This window comes from Juglans microcarpa x Juglans regia, chromosome 7D (assembly GCF_004785595.1).
Source record: "Juglans microcarpa x Juglans regia isolate MS1-56 chromosome 7D, Jm3101_v1.0, whole genome shotgun sequence".
Classification (NCBI taxonomy): domain Eukaryota; kingdom Viridiplantae; phylum Streptophyta; class Magnoliopsida; order Fagales; family Juglandaceae; genus Juglans; species Juglans microcarpa x Juglans regia.
The window spans coordinates 12,493,748-12,512,168 of NC_054606.1; the positions used below are offsets into that span (position 1 = coordinate 12,493,748).

General features: G+C 35.8%; 1 pseudogene; it reads right to left on the reverse strand.

Moving 5' to 3' along the window:
• Positions 1–10,533: 10,533 nt before the first annotated feature.
• Positions 10,534–17,854, reverse strand: LOC121238136 (annotated as a pseudogene).
• Positions 17,855–18,421: the final 567 nt, after the last annotated feature.

An 18,421-nucleotide genomic window follows, 5' to 3' on the forward strand; every position in this document is an offset into this window, starting at 1 on the left:
TGATGATACTGTTGTAGCTGCAATAAGTTTGAACTCTCTGCATGTGTGTCATCCTAGGAAGATGTTAAGCTAGTTGGGCGTGAGGAGCTACCACCTTTGGTTGAAGACTGACCATTGATATTGTAATGACTATATAAATCATCAATGTCACATTTAAGCGATCTAATAAAGTGATCAGCATCATCATCACCAAGGACGTCCCTAATCCAATCTTCTACAATCGCCAACTTATATCAAGGGTCAAGGATCGCAACTACAAATAATAATCTATTTATCTTCTCCACATTCTCCAATATTTATTATATTTTTATTTCATCCTTATAGCCATTGCATTCAACAAACTCTTACTGTCAGCACAACTTTGTTACAAGTGGTCATAAAGTCTCGAGAGCTCCTCGAAGTACATGTTTGTAGTAGGATATTTTATCCCAAATACCTGTATAGTTATGTCATAAAATAACTTCAAAAATTAAACAAAATACCTTACATTAGCCTAATCAAATGTGTCTAGCGCACCAAGCCTCCTTCTCCCCTCAATTGACTCTAGCAAAGCATAACTTATGTCTCCATCCTCGACCTCCATCCACTCAAACACTGTTTGCTACGTCTGTGCTACATCCAACATCATATATGTAGAGTTCCGTTGAGTTGGAACGTCCAGTTGCAATATACTGGAATATGGGATCTCAAGTTATTCGGCTATTGGCTTAAATTGGCGGAGCCGTTGGGGGGAAGCCCTTACATATCTCACAAGGTTTCGGACTTTAATAATAGATTCGTCAACCTCTTTAAACCCTTCAAAAACTATGAGGTTGATGATACGGGCACAACATTGAACGTGGATAAACTGGTTTGCACGAATGATATCCTCCTTTACCGTCGTATTCCGCTTGAACCAATCAATGACAGTGTCATTCGCACAGGCATTGTCAACCATGATACAAAGCACTTTTCTGATCTCTCAATCCTTTATACAGTCATCTATCTCCTTGCCAATGGATGAATCCTTGTGATCAACAATTTTTTTGAATATGATAATCTGCTTGTGCAACGTCCACTCATTGTCAATAAAGTGGGTTGTGATACACATGTAGCCCATATTCTGTATGGAGGTCCATGCATTATTCGTAAATGACACTCTCTTGCCAGTGGCGACAAACATTTCCTTCATCTCTGCCTTCTCCTTGGCATGCCTCTTCAAACAATCGCGCATCACAGTATGCTATGAATGCATGAGAAATCGTGGCTCTAAAGTGTGCACAAATTTGTGGAAGCTTGCCTTGTCAATCGTGGTAAAAGGCATCTCATCAGTGATGATCATCTCTACAAAAACATCCCTCAACACTTTTTCACTATATTGATGGATTGATAGCGTCTTAATCTGCATGCCATCAGTAGCCGTAGAAGTCTCGTAACTCAGCTTCGTCTGATCAGTTGCCACTAGCCCTTTGTGTATCTTATACCATTGGTAGCCCAAAAGATGTGCCATTAATACTGACGTGCTTTGCTTCTTTGAATGACAACTAAATAGTTGCCCATAGTAGTGGCATCGAGCCTACGGGTTCTCACAATCATCAGAAACTTTGGTAAAATGTTTCCATGTCCGCGACCTTTTTTTTACTAGGTCGTGCTGGTGGATCTACCTGAACATTCATTAGCTCATCCTTCTCATTAAGCATATCAACATCTTCTAGACCTATTGGGATTCGACGACTTGCACAGGAGGTAGTTTTTCTAGATGGGGTCTACGACCCGAAGTACCTGTCGGTATCGGCAATGACTGTGCATCATCCTCTTGTGGAAATTCGCGGCAAAATGGTGTAGCATCCATAATTTGCTATGCAGATAATCTGAAACAATCAACAAACAACCGTCATTTAATATGTTATGAAAATTATCTATAAATTAAAAACACATTGAAAAAAATATGTGTCTAGTCGTGTTTGTAATTTTAAAAATAAATAGAATACAAAAAAGCTGAACGTCCTCTAAAGCCACGCTCGAGCCAAGGCTTGAGCGAACAATTTGTGTGATGTTCGCTCGAGTCACACTTGAGCGAAGGCTCGATCGAACAATCTGTGTGACGTTCGCTGGAGCCACACTCGAGCAAACAATCCGTGTGACGTTCGCTCGAGCCACACTCAAATGAACGTTGTCTAGAACAAAAAGACCTGATTTTGACAAATCTTAAATCCCCCAATTCTTAAATTTAACAGCCTAAAAATCGAAATCATTGAAATGCAAACAACATATCATTGAAATGAACAACAAATCATACACATTTCACAAATTGCAAACCACAATGTTACAAATAAATGATTTTGGATTCCTAAAATTCTACAAAAAAACTGAGTAAGTGAGTGAGTGCCAAGTGGTTTATAATTTGTGATGAACTCCGAAAGGTGGCTCGCGGCGGCCTTAGGTGACGACAGACAGCAGACGGCGGGGTAGGTGAAGCATAGTGTGGAGACGAAGGGAGTTGCAGGTGGGTGTTGTGCGAAAGTGAGGGAGGAAGAAGTTCTTCACGAAACGACGTCGTTTAGTTACTTCAGTAGAGGGTCCTGTGTTTTGGACCAACTTCTATGCAAAACAAACATCGTTTTGATTATGTGATTTTTTTAAAAAAAAAAAATATTTCAGAATCGGAGTTGGAATTCAGAGCCCACATGAGCTTCGGAGTCTTACTTCGACTCTGACTAGTGGAGTTGGAGCATTGTCGAAGTTTGGCCAGAGTTGAAATTTCAGAGTTTTTACCCATCCTTACTCAATATATTATAATTAACTGTAATGCTCCAATGTTAAGCCCAAACCACATAGCCTATACTTTAAAAGGACTAGTCAATGATATAATTGGAGCCCCATTGAAACCGTATAAATTGCAAGAACTTCTCATTCTCAAGAAATATGGAATCTTATTCACCACCTACCCTTATCCTTATCATAGGGCTATCACAATCTCCCTTTTTAAATTCTCGACGTTCTCGTTGGGCCTGTTCGTTATAGGCGACACGGCTCAAGTTCCACATTTTTTGTTGGGATAGGTTTTGATATCATTTGTAACGCTCCAATGTTAGGTCCAAATCACTTGGCCTATACAACAAAATGATTAGTCAATGATACAATTGGAGTCACATTGGAACCTTATAAAGAGTAAAAACTTTTCATTTCCAAACAATGTGGGATCTCATTTACCACATACCCTTATCCTTATCATATGAGGTATCATATTAACAGATATAAGAATGCATGAATAAAGGTTAGAGGGACCCAAAATACACTTTTTACAACTAGTACAATGCTAAAGAAAAATAAAAAGAAATGAGCACTGAGAATAAATAAATGTTTCATACCCTTCCTTGCCAAAGGGGAGCTACACAACGTGACGATTTTTGTATAATTCGATAAACGGATTGTAACCACATGACCCAAGATTGTGGTGGTTATGTGGCTACATTTTGTTCTCAAATGGCTATTGGGGAGATCCACTTTCTCATTTTCACAATTCAATAGTAAAATAAGACAACTTTTATAATAAAAATCCAGATAAAAAAGCCAACTTTATCCCATTATACATCATCACAAAACTCTACACTCTTCCAAAGGAATACAAGTGGTTTTCACACTGGGGCCTAAAGTAAAAAAGGTAGAGCTCGTGAGTTATGATAGAAAGAGATCACGAAGAGCCTAAAAAAGGGTGGTGATCATCGTGCACCAACTGTTCCAATTTGCTACTTTACTTTTTCGATATAAGAATATCTCAGCAACTAGATTAAGGAACATCAGTAAGATAGAGGCGAATATGGAAGGTTGCTATTTGAGCTAACTTTAGAAGACATCGGAATTTGCATAGGTGCATGGGACACTTGCTTGTCGCTGTGATGCCAGTGATGTGTACCACATGGATCACACCTCGATTTCCTCATGAATTGGTGTGTGCTTATTTGCTAAGCACAGATGTAAAAGAAAATGCAGAAGAAAAAAAAAAACAAGAAAGTCATGAGACCTAACTATTAGCTTAGTTTACCACATATAATATTATAAGCAACTAGCCCAATGTCATGAACATTCATAAGTCACCATATCTCAATCACAAATTAACTATGTTATTACACCCCATAAGCTGTTCACCAAATCTCTTAGAGTCAAGACAACCTAGTCAACTACAAAATCAAGTCCAAATGGTGATAGGCCCCCACCTCATTCCTCGGGTTGTGAAGGGTCTTCCTGCTCATAACCACCCTCGTTGCCTAGATCTGCATAGAAGTCTACGGTTCTGAGAAATGAAATCATAGTGACCTACTATAGTAGATTTCAAGAAAACTTAGTAAGTTAGAGCTATGACAAAACGAATAATATATATGATGAAAATGAACATGTTGGGAAAAGAGATATAAGGAGATCTAGGCAATGATACAAGCTTACCAAGGAAAGAGAACCAAGCAACCAATACTCACTTCGGGAGTATGCAGTACCCTGAACAATGAAGAATAATTATATCCATGATTTTGAGTTCAAAAATAGCTAGGAAACCGAACAAAGACTCAACATACTCTTAAGCTTTTAAATAATCATTAACATTATAATTTTCAATACCATAATGTTTCCCCTATAATGGAGTAGATAACATACATAATGCAGTAGGGGTATGAGGAAGTACTAAATAACGAGATCCCTTCTTAACACATATGTAAAACACACATACTTCACAACCATCTACACATATTGTGATATCATGGCAGACACTTACATGAACAACAAAGGTCCATTGAGCTTGGTCATTGGTGGGTCGTATTTCCAGTATTTCGATAATGACCTCAAGTGTCCAAGTGTGCATGAGCTTAAGGCCTCATTTGTTTTTACAAACATTCTCAACTCATTGTATTTTATCTCATCTAATCATTACAATTTTTTCAGATTCCTACACAAAATATATTCTAATAATATTTTATTTAATTTTTAACTTTCATCTCATCTCATATGCGAAAAGTAGTAAAAAATAAATGAGGCTTAAGTTTTAAAGAACTGGAGTTCCTCTTTCTGAAAGGAAAGCTAGAGTGAACGAGAGAGAAGAAAGAAATGGATGCTCTGAGTTTTTTGTAAGAAGGTGAGTGAAAAAGAGATCACCAACATGGAGAATAAAAAGGGAAAAAGAAAGCATCATAGGTCCTCTGTCATGTGTCGTGGGATTGGTCCATTGCTTGGTGAGTTCCCAATTGTCCAGTTGTATGCTGGATTAAAGAAGGTGATTGTAGTTGTAATAATGATCTGTATCACGTTCTAGAAGCTTGGCCAAGGAGAGGCAGGCTCCTCAAATAGGATTGGTCTGTCAGTCTGCCATGGGTGAATGTCGTCCACTTGGTGAGAAAGATTCTGCTCGTGGTCGCAGTGGGAGGTGAGTCCGTGATTCTTCTTGCTACGATGTCGTTTTGCAAAATTAAGGAGTGCGTGACGATGTTTGATTTGGGGGTCACTTCCGAGCACTCCCACATTGTCTTTGAGAACTCCAAGTTTATGGGCACTTGTTTAAACTTATATCCTAGTGCAGAAAATGTGTCCAATAATTAGTTTGATCCCTCAGCAAGGTGGGGAAACTATTTCTGAATACTTGTCTGCACTTGTACCACCATGTTTGTTACTTGCCCATCACTCTATTTAATTAGTCCTTTGCTCGCCCGTTGGGTGTTCTTTGCTTGTGCTGCATTACTCTCGTCTATTCTTTCCTCGCTCGCGTTAATGCTTGCCCCAACCACCATATTACTTATGTTACCTGCCCAACATGGTTAGTTTTTCATTGCTCACCTAAGTCTTTACTCGCTCGAATGATGCATTCGCTCAATCTAGCAAGTCTAAACCCTTCCTCACCCAGGGTTTTACCCGTTTGCTTACCTGGTAAGACTTTCCTTATGTCCAAGATTACAACGGTCAATGTGGTTACGTTGCTACTATGTAAGGGGTTTCTCCTAATGTTTGAACGGGCTCTCATAGGAATTTTCTGGCCAAGCGCGTGTGGTAGAATGGGCTATAGGAAGGGGAGTCACGTGTGCCCCACCCCCACCAAAAGACACGCGTGCATCGTTTTGGCACACTGCCACTTATTTGAAACATTGGCGACCATGAAGTCTTCTCATACTACGTGCGTGTCTCGAAGGTCACTAGAAAATTGCAAATCAGTGTTTTTCAACCTTGAAGGAAAAATGATAACAAGAACAACTAAACAACTGAAATAGCTCCATGGAAAACATAGATAGATAGGGAAAGAGGAGGGAGAAGCGGGTCCTTTCTTGTTGAAAAACTGGCAGAGAGGAGTGTTTGGGCACAGGGGGTATTTGTTTCGGGAGAAAACAGGAGGAGAGATGCTTTTGCACTTTGATATAGAGCTCAGAATTCCCGACTCAAAAGTATGTTAACTTAGTTGTTTATAATATTTTTACTTAATTAATTTAAATATTAATGCGCATCAGGCAAGTGTACTGACTAATACTATACAATATGAACAATGCAACGAAATGTAACAAAAATAAAGACAATATGCTTGAATTACACAAACCATAAATCTAAATAAAACAATCAGCACTAACAAGAAATGTAAACTTTTGCACAAAACCTATTTATCAATTAATGATATTTACACAAAAAATAACCAGCTGCCAATCTCAATTTGATCTAGTAAAAGAATGAGTCCTACAAGTTTATAGAGCATAAGCATCTTGATCTCAATTTCAGCGTTTATGACCTGAACATCTGGATGATTTTTAAGGAGGTTATCATGGTTTTACCAATACTGCTTTGGAGGCATCAAGATGGTTAAGACGACAGGTTCTGAGAAGATACTCTAGTAGCTCCTCTGGGTATTTTCCTATACATGACAGATTGACATTTAGCATTAGAATTAAGAAATATGATTGTCAGGAAAAGTGAAATTAAAGAAGCATAATCAATGGAAGAGATATTTGAGCCCCATAATTTTAGAGATAAAGTCAAGAAATGACTCAGACTCTTAATGATGGCTCGAATTCTTAATAAGAGATAGACTCAGATTCCTAAAAGAAAAAAGGCTTCATAAGGTAAATTAGACTCTATCACTCCAAGAAAATAAGCTCTATAAATAGCATACAGGAGGTAACAAATACTTAACTTGATTTATTGGCTACTTTATACACTTACTCTCATATTGCTATACTGACTTTGGTATCGGAGACTGCACAGGGTAACCAGTGCTGTCCCTTTGTTCGTTGCAGGTGATCCGTGTGACTGGTGGTGTGAAACACGTTCTTAACAATCAATAAGAGTAATGTTAAACAAGAATAATTGATAAAGAGAGAACTTTCATTTTAAATTCTTTCACTGTCATTGAGGTTATCCATGTAGAAAAGAGAATTGAGTTTCTTCACAATTCACATTGATTCATGACACAAAAATGTAATTCTGCATGATTCAATTTTAGTGGCATATGTACTTCTGGTTCACAAGATCTGAACCTTAGACATAATCAGCTTTAAGTATCTGCAAATTAAAAAGGCCAATAGCAATTCAGTTCCTATAAGTTTATGCGTACTTAAGATTACTCCCCCGATCTTACAATTTGAACAATTTCAATACTGTAATTTCCTACTATATTTAATGTAATCCCTCCCATCCATCGCTACATGTCACTGAGGCTTGATGTGACAAAAAAATAGCCACCCGATAGGCAACATATTGCTGATCGAGAAGTTCGAAGAAAATAAATAAAAATTAAAACTTAAAAAATTAAAAAAAAAAAGTATAAAAAGAACATAGATAGGAAGAGCTAAGAACAATACCGAGCTGAAGTCATGTGAAATATGTTACAAGAGCACAAGAGAAAGACCTGAATGGCCGGATTTCGGCTTGTATTGGTTGATTAATTGGAAATATCGGTGAGTTGAATATGGGCTCCGAACCGGTTTGTATTGGTTTAGAACTGGCCTGCCTCGGATCAAATACATATGTATCAGCCCGAACCGATATGTATTAGATCAGAAGCAGTATGAAGTTATGAACCGACCAATATCGAATTTGAACTAGTACGAATCGAGGCCTTATACCGAATCCGGCATGAAACCCGAATTTAATTGATCTTTAATGAGAATAAGTGGTATGTGGGTTACCTTATTCTCGTTACCGAACAAACTTTATTTGAGATAGGAACATATTTCATCCGAACTAAGGACAACCTCACTCTAAGGCCGAATACCTCAGCACCACTACCAAACACTCCCTCAGCTTTGAAGTTCTTGGCGACAGCTGACCCTACTGGCAGCCTCCGACGATGGGAAAGTCACCAGAGGGTATAGAAGATAACAATGAGCTCAAATCCGGCAGCCACTATTGGATAGGACGCTGGAAAACACTAGAAACAACACAAAATCGATTGTTATGCAGGAAAAGTTCATTTTGCCAACATCCAACAGCACCGCCACACCACAAACCACCACTGAATAGGCTGACAACGACATTTGACCACTACTGACAACCAACGACATTAATGCCATCAAATAGCCACCATCTAAAAGCGACTTAGTTTCCTTTTATCCCATCACTTGATGTACCAATTGTGAGAAGGATTTCATTTTTCTTAGTATAGCTCCACTTTAAGATCCAGAAAACTTTGTATTTCTTACATAAGCGAAGGGAAGCAAGGAACTTTTGTCTATGCTGATCAATCTTGTAAACAGTGGTAAAATATTTAATAGCATCATTGTGTTTGTGTTTGTGAGGGAAAATTTTTGAAATTGGGCTAAACTGTGTCCACCTCAAAACCACAGAAGGAATTGAGAATTGAACTATTTTTTTTTTTTTAAAGTTAATAAACTATGAATGAGACATCTCAATATTTTGAAATAACATAAATTTGAACCAAGCTTCAATGTAGTCATAATAGTAGTAAGAAATATCTGAACCAGGGATCTTCTTGACAACATAGGGATGGGTTCCCAATTTTTCTTCAGTAATCAAGTTTAATATATAAACACTAGGGTATATCAACTTGGTTTTATTAGTTTATAAAAAAATGGGTTTAATCATGATGGATTGAGTTTCGGTGAGAATGGAAGAGTAGTATTGGAGGTTCTTCTGAGTATTTTTAAGAACCCAATAAAAATCAGACGAAAAATATCTAAATGCGATTTTGGATGGATCAATATATATTTTACAATTAGGTTCTGTATAAAACAAGTTTTGACAATATTGCTTTTAGACATATTCAATCCTTAAAGTAAGATTTTTATTAGGATGGGAAGACTTAATAGGTTGATAGGATTTAGCAATGTCATTAACATATGGATCATGCGAATAGCCAAAGCAGAGGAGAAATTGGTCTTAGCATTTGAATTTACTACCGAAGGTAGAAAATCGATTAGAAATATCAAGTGCAGAGTAGGTTCATGCTTCACATGTTGCCTGGTAGAAATACAAATGTGTGAAACATGCTTATCTTTTCTAGTTGTAATGATTTTACAGAAATTCACGAATAAGAAAATCAAATATACCATTTTAGGAACTTTTAATGTATTCAATATAAGAACAAAAAATGTTTATAATAGCTTGTCATCGGGCATAAATATGTTTTGAAACAATATTCTCTAACATTTTTTTTCTAATACATATTTAACAGTTTTTGCAATCAATATATAATAGAAATCAAATGGAATGAAATCAAATAGAATCAATAACAATCTAGAAACTACCTATAAAAAAAATAAAATAAAATAACGATCTAGAAACTAGAAAGCCCTCTTTGATACCATGTTGTAAAAGTTAGAACACAAACAAGATGGAAAAATCGGTTGTTCGAACTTGTGTTACTACTTACCGTTCCACTATATATTATACTAAGCATACAACGATTATGCCCTCTAACATAAACATGTCAACCCTAGATTAACTTGACTAAACTCGTTCAATTCGATTTATTTATTGAGCTCAAAATCATAAATAATTATCAAATGATTGGACTCTTATAATGGTCATTTCAACTTGTATAATTATGTATAAACTCAAATAATTTCATATATTAGTATTATTTTTAAATTTATAATGAGAATATATTAAGCATTTAAAAGGATAAGAATAAAAAATAGGAATACCATGTGTTGACTAAATTCTTATGAATATAATTGATAGGAGACGTGCTACAATGAACCCTTACATCACATTCTTTCACTTAACTAACATGTTATTTACCATTTTTACTCTTCTATTTAAACACACATTTAAGCATTAAGATAAAAGTGTAAAAATGACAAATCACATGTTGGTTAAGTATAGCTGTGTGATGTAAGGCTTCCATATAGAACTTCTCAATTGATATATTTATATAAAAAAAATATTTTAAAATGTTTACAAAATTGGATTTTTTTTTTCTTTCTGTAAAAATTTGTAAATGAAGTCATACGAACAAACTCATTCTATTTTGTTAGAATTTAGTAACCCATGAACAAACTCAAACTTGCTTGAAACATGACGAGCTACTCATGAATACAAAATAAATTCAATGAAAACATGGAGCTCAACTCCAATTCGAATTAGAAGTAAATGAACAAATCTTGACAACTTACTGTTCACTCAAACTCGAATCGTTTACATCTTACATATAACACATCCACTGTAGTGCACAAGGTATTAGTTAAAAGTAAGCTTTATTTTCCTACCGAAGATGCCCGGTCCGTAAGTTGAAATGGACATTTCAACAAGAAGACGAAATTGCATCATTACAAAGAGGGTGACTGGAACACCAGCCAAACAAATGATAGGATGAACAATCCATGATTGCTGGCGTAGCATGATTAAAAGTGCAGCAGAAAAGGTAATCATCATGGTTGCAATAGAAAAGAAGAGGGTGGAAAGGCCTATTATCATTTTTGTTGGTAAAGACTTGAGGAAATCGTCTTCTGCATACCTGGATGTGAGAATTCCCAAAAACATAAGACTGAAGTTGAAGAGGAAAAGAGGGACATGGCATCGGAAATTATAAAGACCATGAACAAGTCTTCCTCTAAAAATAGTGGCAAGCCTGTATCTTGCTTGTTACCACCTGGAATAGTAAAGGCTGCAGCAAACATAATGGTAACAATGAGAGCACCGACAACTGTACAAGATGTTGCTGTGTCCTTCATCCATTGCTCTCCCAATTTCAGCATAGCCTTGTGGTTTTTCGTAAACAATTCTCGGGGAGTTAAACCATCTTTGTTTGTCGCTTCTCTAACCTTGGGATGGACAATAGCCTCCACCTCCTGAATTTTTTAAACAAAATCTTAGAATTAGAGGTTACCAAATATTAATAAAATTGTAGCAGTCAAGGACAATTCACACAGAATGAGTTTTTAACCAGAACAAATAACTATTAACTCTAAAATTGAAATTTAGCATCAATTGTTTTAGATTATTCTTATTCAGTCTAATTCACAAAACAACACCACCATCGATTGAATAATAAAGTGTTGGATCTATACTTCAATCATGTACATTACAAGAGAAAATAAAAAGGATTCTTGAGATCCTCATCAGGCCTACTTTGCATTATACTTGCAATACCCAGTTTGCATATAGGAAGATTTTTTTTGATAAGTAGATTGCATATATGAAGATTGTGAACAATTTCCACATTACTTGGGAGAGTTAACATTCTTTATGACAAATTCCACATTAGAAGAGGCTCTAATTATAACATTGGCTAGTCCTATTGGAGTATAAGCCAAGATTCGGCTTAAACCTTCCTTGTGTCATTACAAATAGTATAAAGTCAATCCCAATTAGGCCTGATGATAGAATGAATTGACGAGGATGTCAAGAATTTACGGGAAAAGATTGTAATACCCTAGATTGTATATAGAAAGGTGGTGAATAAATAATGATTCTAAGAGGTACTAATTATATTGACTAATTCTTTCGGTGCATGGGCCAAGATATGGCTTGTGCCTTCCGAGTCGTTATAATAGTGTGAAGTTGACTGCAGTACCATTCATCTGCACTATGCCCTAAATGGACCAATTAAATGTTGTACCAAATATTCCATATTCCAAGCATGTATACTGAAAAAGGAAATGCAGGAGTTCATCTGGGACAAAACATTCTATACACAAATCCTTGAGATCCTCATCAAGGCCTAGCAAGTTTACAGGCTCTGATATGTGATATCTTTTTCCTACTCTATGCTCCAAATGCTCATGTAGGATTTAACACCATTGTATCGCCTTCATAATCTACTTACCTAATATGTACATAATACAGATTTTCACAATTTGAGGTATTATATAAAGTCAATAGTTAAAGCCCTACATTTTTTGTCCAAATAAAACAAATATAAATCTTATTCTCTTAAGCCTAACCCAAGCAACCCACACAAACATATACAATAAGAATGAACTCCTAGAAATAAAGCCATGAACTAAACCACATGAACTCCTACAAATAAGTCTGTGTTTCCCGCAACCCAAACAACCATAAATCATTCCTCAATTAATTTTTAATGGAAATCCTTATAAGTCTCTCAGCAGAAATTACTTGCTGCTATAAGTTCTATCCATATATGTTCTAATCGCCAATTCATACTAGATCTAGTTGCATTTTATTGAAATTGAGAGAATAACCCAAATGAATTTGACTTTTTAGGAGTAATTCATCGAATTGTTTAGATCTAACATAATAAGATCCACCTCATTCATCCTTTCAATCTAACAATTGATAAGAAAGGCTGCATTCTGTATTTTATTGATACTTTAAGCAATTCTTTTTTATAAGTGATACTTTTGGAAACTTTTTGAAAAAAAAAAATTCAAATTAATTGCACATATTTATATGTTATTTGAAACAAAAAGTTCATATTACACAGATATACATATATGAGTGAAGTGCTGCTTCAGTTAAACTAGTTGTATGTCTATCTGAGTGATTTCATATTATATAAAAGAGAATAGTGTGCCAATGTGAAAGCCAAATCTGAGAAAGAAATGGAAAAAAACACCATTATATATATTGACGTATTAAGATTATATGAGATATATATACACGTACAAAATGAACCATATAATGTAATGTGGCACTAGGACAGTACTATAATGCAAGGTAGGCTGATGAAGATCTCAGAATTCTAGTATGGGAAATTCTACATGTCAGAAACCATACAAGTTCTACAAATCTTAGTTATTTTCTTTCTCAGTTTGCAGCGCCATCACATAGAAAAGGGAAATCAGAGTATTGGGAAAGAAATTATAATTCTCATTTGAACAACAGAGTTCCATCAGATATAAAAAAGAAGAGACACAAAGCATAATCATGCAAATATGGAAAGAAAAAGTGTTTTAATCTGTCAAGAATGCAAATATATGTCATCAGCTCAGGAAACCTTTTGTTGACATAATTTACTCAAAATACAAAATGAAGGTAGGTTTGGTCACACACCCATTGTGCTATACCAGACCTTGGATTAGCTCCCTATGTTTTTCTTTTTGAGAAAGAACACCCTGTGGTTTCAGTTATTTCTAAATAGGTCCCTCCGTCAAATTTTCAGTCTATGGAAAAACATGACCCAATCATAAACTACCACATCCATAATATTTTAACAAACATATAAAACTAATTTTTATAATAAAAACATTTTTTATTTTTAAAAATTGAAAACCTGTGGTGGACACCTCCACAGGCTGGGGCGCCACCACGGCAGCCACAGGGTGGCCCGATCATGGCTGCCCACGTGGCGGCAAGAAACTGGCACCACAAAGGTCAGCCAGTTCTGGCCATCCTGGTGGTGGCCAGAACATGGACACTGCCAGTGGCTGTCCTTCAGTTTTTTCTTAATATTTTAATTTTCAAGTTTCTAATAATAAAAGCAATTTTTTATTATAAAAACTAATTTTTTAAAAAGACATTTTATTTTTTTTAAAAGATTATGGTGGACACGTGGCAATTTGTGATTGGGTCATGCGTTTCTCATTAATGTTGATGTGCGATAAAGTTGACGGATGGACATATTTCTACCTAATTGAAACCACAAGGTGTTATTTTTCAAAAAATAAAGCACAGGGAGCTAATCTAAAGTCCGATATAGAACAAGAGGTGTGCAACCAAATTTACCTAAACAGAATTAAAGTAGGTTCAGAAAACCGAGTTTAAACCCTTTTTTTTTTTTTCTTGAGACCAGAAAACCCTTGTTAATTATGTTAAGGTCTTTTATTTAATAGGAGAACCCTAATTTAATTTACACTTTTGAATAGATGGCCAAGAATTTCTAGTTAACTAAAGCATTCCAACGTTTTCTTTTCTCTCCTTTATGATGAAAGGACAAGAGAGGGCAATCTTATAGTAATTTTAGAAGAAAAAATCTATTCATAAGCCGGTGTAGATAACACAACTAGTAAAGTCCACATGACATACTTTGATTTGGAAGAGAAATTTTAAAATTTGAATCTTACAAATCAAATCTTACAATTTAAGTGATGTAGATGGTATGCTTTACACACCATTTTGAGAATAAAATAACTCACTTTAGAAACATATGAGTCCAAAGTGTTGTTTTCCTAACCACAGATTGATAAATATCACTTTTTTGAAAAAATAAATTGCCAGCACCTCAAATGGCCTAAATGTAACCTGCCCATCCTCATTTTCTCTACCTGCTTTTACTGTTTTTCTTTCTCTATTATTAAGCTCTGGAAATGTTATCTCGCACCTATAAGTAAAAGTATGTTAGAGAGAGAAAAAGTGAGAGAGGACCTTAAACCATTGTAGTTCTTTTTGCATTTGCAAAGCTGCACCTGGGATGCGATTAAGCATGGTAGACTCTGCTGACATGCCAGCCATATGTAACATGCCATTACTGTTGACATCTACAGAACATGTCAGGGCATTCTTCAAATGATGTGCTAATAGGCTAAAGATTTTGGCTTGACGATGTAGCACCGCAAGGGAAAATATATTTCTATTTGTCTTATCTCTGGTCCATACAAGATCCGGATTCTTCTCCAGCATCTCAAAAACAAACTCAATAATCCCACTCTTGATAGCACGGATGATGGCATCACAAACATAGCTATCCATCCTTTGTTGTTCATTTGAATTTGATATCTCTTCACACATTTGACAAAGAAGTTTATGGGATTGGACATGGATCAACTTCATTTCATATAACTGCTCGATTCCTTCATAAAAATTTTTAAATGATGTCAATTTTTAACAGCATGAATGATAAGTAAAAGATAAAACAAAAAGGAAAATAAAAAAGTTAAAAAACCAAGATATGATAGCGGTTGAGTGGATGTAGTGTACCCAAGAAGTTGAGGACATTTGAAGGTAGATGGCGCAATAGAGTTCGCACTGCAAAGTAAAAACAAAATTTTAATTTCTTACTTGAAACACATTAGAAAATTATTACCTGAAGGAAACTAATAAAATATTTATAGTACACCATTCGAACTTGTGCATATTCCACTGAAGAAGAAAAGAATTTGTCGTATTCCCGTTAAAATCTCCTTTTTTTGTAAGTCAAAGGAAATTTTTTAGAATGCTTAAATCTAGAACACAGGCATCAATATTATAGTCTTATTCTCTTAAATAAGAAGAGTACCAACATTTTAGTGCAGTTCTCATCGAAATGTTTTGAAACTTGACCATATTTTGTTAGTGTCATTAATCTTCAAGCATGACCATGGTATACTTCCTCCCACTCCACCTCTAGTTAGACAGGTTTTGAATGCATTTTGGCTATAGATTATGGTCTTGAAGCCGGCCCCTACCCATCTTGCTTGAAGATTATAATAATATCCTTTTAGTTGACGTTCTTCACTACATGGTATGCCATTAGAAATGTAATGACACTATAAGAAAACTGCTTAATTGTGGCCAGTTATTTTTTTACGAATATTACTATTTCCTATTAAAATGAATCTATTTTCATCATAAATAATCATTCTCGTCCCAAATAATCCGTTACCAATACTTGTTTTTCTTGTAGTGAGAGCAAATGAGGCTAGCAATTCCTTTAAATATTTGTTATTTGTAATTATTTTAAATTTGGAGTCATTGTCACCACTTGTGTGGACTGTGGAGAGCACTAACCTCCACTTGGTTAGGGGGCGCTAACAATTAGGTGTAGGCAGCAGGGCCCCGCACCCCGCACCCCGCTGCCTCGCCCCCACATGGCAGGGCAGGCAATCCCGCTCCGCCCATGTGGGGGGCATCTAGAGCGACTAGCGGGGGCGGAGGCGGGGGACGGGGAGGGCTCAACCCCGCCCCACCCCCGCTTACATATATATATATTATATATGTAAACGTAAATATATATTTATATTTTACAAATTGTATATATATAAATATATATTACAATTTGTTAGACTTGTTTACAAAATATGCATTAACAAATTTAAAAATTAGATAACTTTTAAATTATAGTTATATTTACAAATTTTAAATTTACAATTTGGGTCTAAAAATGTATTTTTAATAACTTTTAGACTTATGAATAATTTTTAAACCTAGTAAAAATGTAGTATATTTTTTAAGTAGACAGAGGCGGGACGGATTGGGTATCTACCCCACACCCCGCCCCCGCATCCCGGGGGCAGGGGACGGGGGGAAAACCCCACCCCCCGCCCCATGCTGGGAGGGGTGCGGGAAAGGGGTGGCCCCGCCCCATAGGGGGCAGGTAGCACCCATACTAACAATCACTTTAAATATTGGTTTATTGTAGCTATTGTAAAATTGAGTAACAATAATCCGCTTGATAACTTTTCATATCCATATTTGATCGAACTCTTCCTCCGTAAATGTCCCTTCTAATGTTTAATATTATAGCAGTAGATTAATGGTTCACTTGGATAGTGAGATGAGATGGTTTTAAATGAGTTAAATAAAATACTGTTAGAATATTATTTTTTTAATATTATTATTATTTTGAAATTTAAAAAAATCAAATTTTTTATTATATTTTATATAAAAATTTGGGAAAGTTGTGACATGACTATATTCAGTGACTTGCTGGTTCATGTAGAAAAGGAGAAACTATCGGACTGTGTCACGGGTAATCTTGATAGAAAATGAGTGCAAACACCAAAACATTTCAATGAAAAGCAAGAGAGAAGAGTGTGGTACTAACAATACTTGTAGATCCATCGTTTCCAAAACACAAGCCGACTTCCACTAGGGAATAAATGAGGCGCAGAAGCCAATGCAAACAAGGGGGAGTTCCCATACCCGTTATTAGCAAATGTCAAACGTGGGCATTGCTTTAATAAATCCAAAGCAATATCCGTACTTGTGTTGGAAGAAAACAATAAACAAAAAGGAAATTACGCTGTGAATTAAGATTTCAAATTGTCCAGAACAATTAATGTACATTCATAGATAAGAGTTGTTACCCAAGGCTCCCGCAGATATAGCATCAATAAAAAGATTAGCACCGTTATAGCTTCTTTCCGGCATCAAATCTTCCGGCGGAGTGAGAGAATACAAATAGCGAGCCGTTTCTATGTGCCCAAAAGAAATGGCCGTATTAACCGGAAGAATTCCAGTCGAACTTGCAATGCTGATCAACTTCTTGTTCTTGCTAAGCATGCACTGGGCAATAGCTTTTTTTCCACCAACAGCTGCCTCAGTTAGGGCTGAGAAACCGTCATAATCGAGGGTTTCCAAGTTATCTTCCCGCATCAGCTTTACCAACTCGTCCACTACAAGAGAATGTCCAGCAGCAACAGCAATGTGAAGAGCCGTGTAGCCCTTGTGTGTGATTCTCGCGCCCACTGCGTTGGGCTCACGCTCGAGAAACTCCCTTGCAGCGGTCCAATTTCCACTCCGCACAGCCTTGCACAAGTCCCCATACATGAGATAGCCATCGTCCCCATCGACGGTAACGCTGTACGTGCCTGCATTGTTTGTTTGTTTTTTTTCTTTTTCCCCCATTGAATAAAATGAAAGTAAAACCATTGTCATAATTAATGGATGAAATTTTCTTTAAATATAAATTTAAGAAATAAGTAGTTATTTAATGGCCACGATTTATACATATAATAAGCATGCCACGTCAGTGCAACGTACCGAGATATCTACCAAGAAAAAAAAAAGTCTATTTAGAAATCTTATTTTTTGCTATTCATCACATTGAAAGCTTTTCATATTAATTATATTAAAAATAATTAATTTTTTGATTATTTTTAATGGATCTTGTTATAAGTAGTATACTAATACACCGTCTTATCTATAGCATAACTCAATATATATATATATATATATATATTATATTTCAGTTGTGCAGCATTTTATTTTTAAGGTGTTGAATTTTCCATAGTTATTTATCCTGAAAATTGATGAACTAGCTAGATTTGATTTCCATATAAAGTTTTGTTGCACCCCATATGCAATAGAGTAAGAGTAATGTTTAAATATTAATGATGGAGGTACAACTTATTATAAC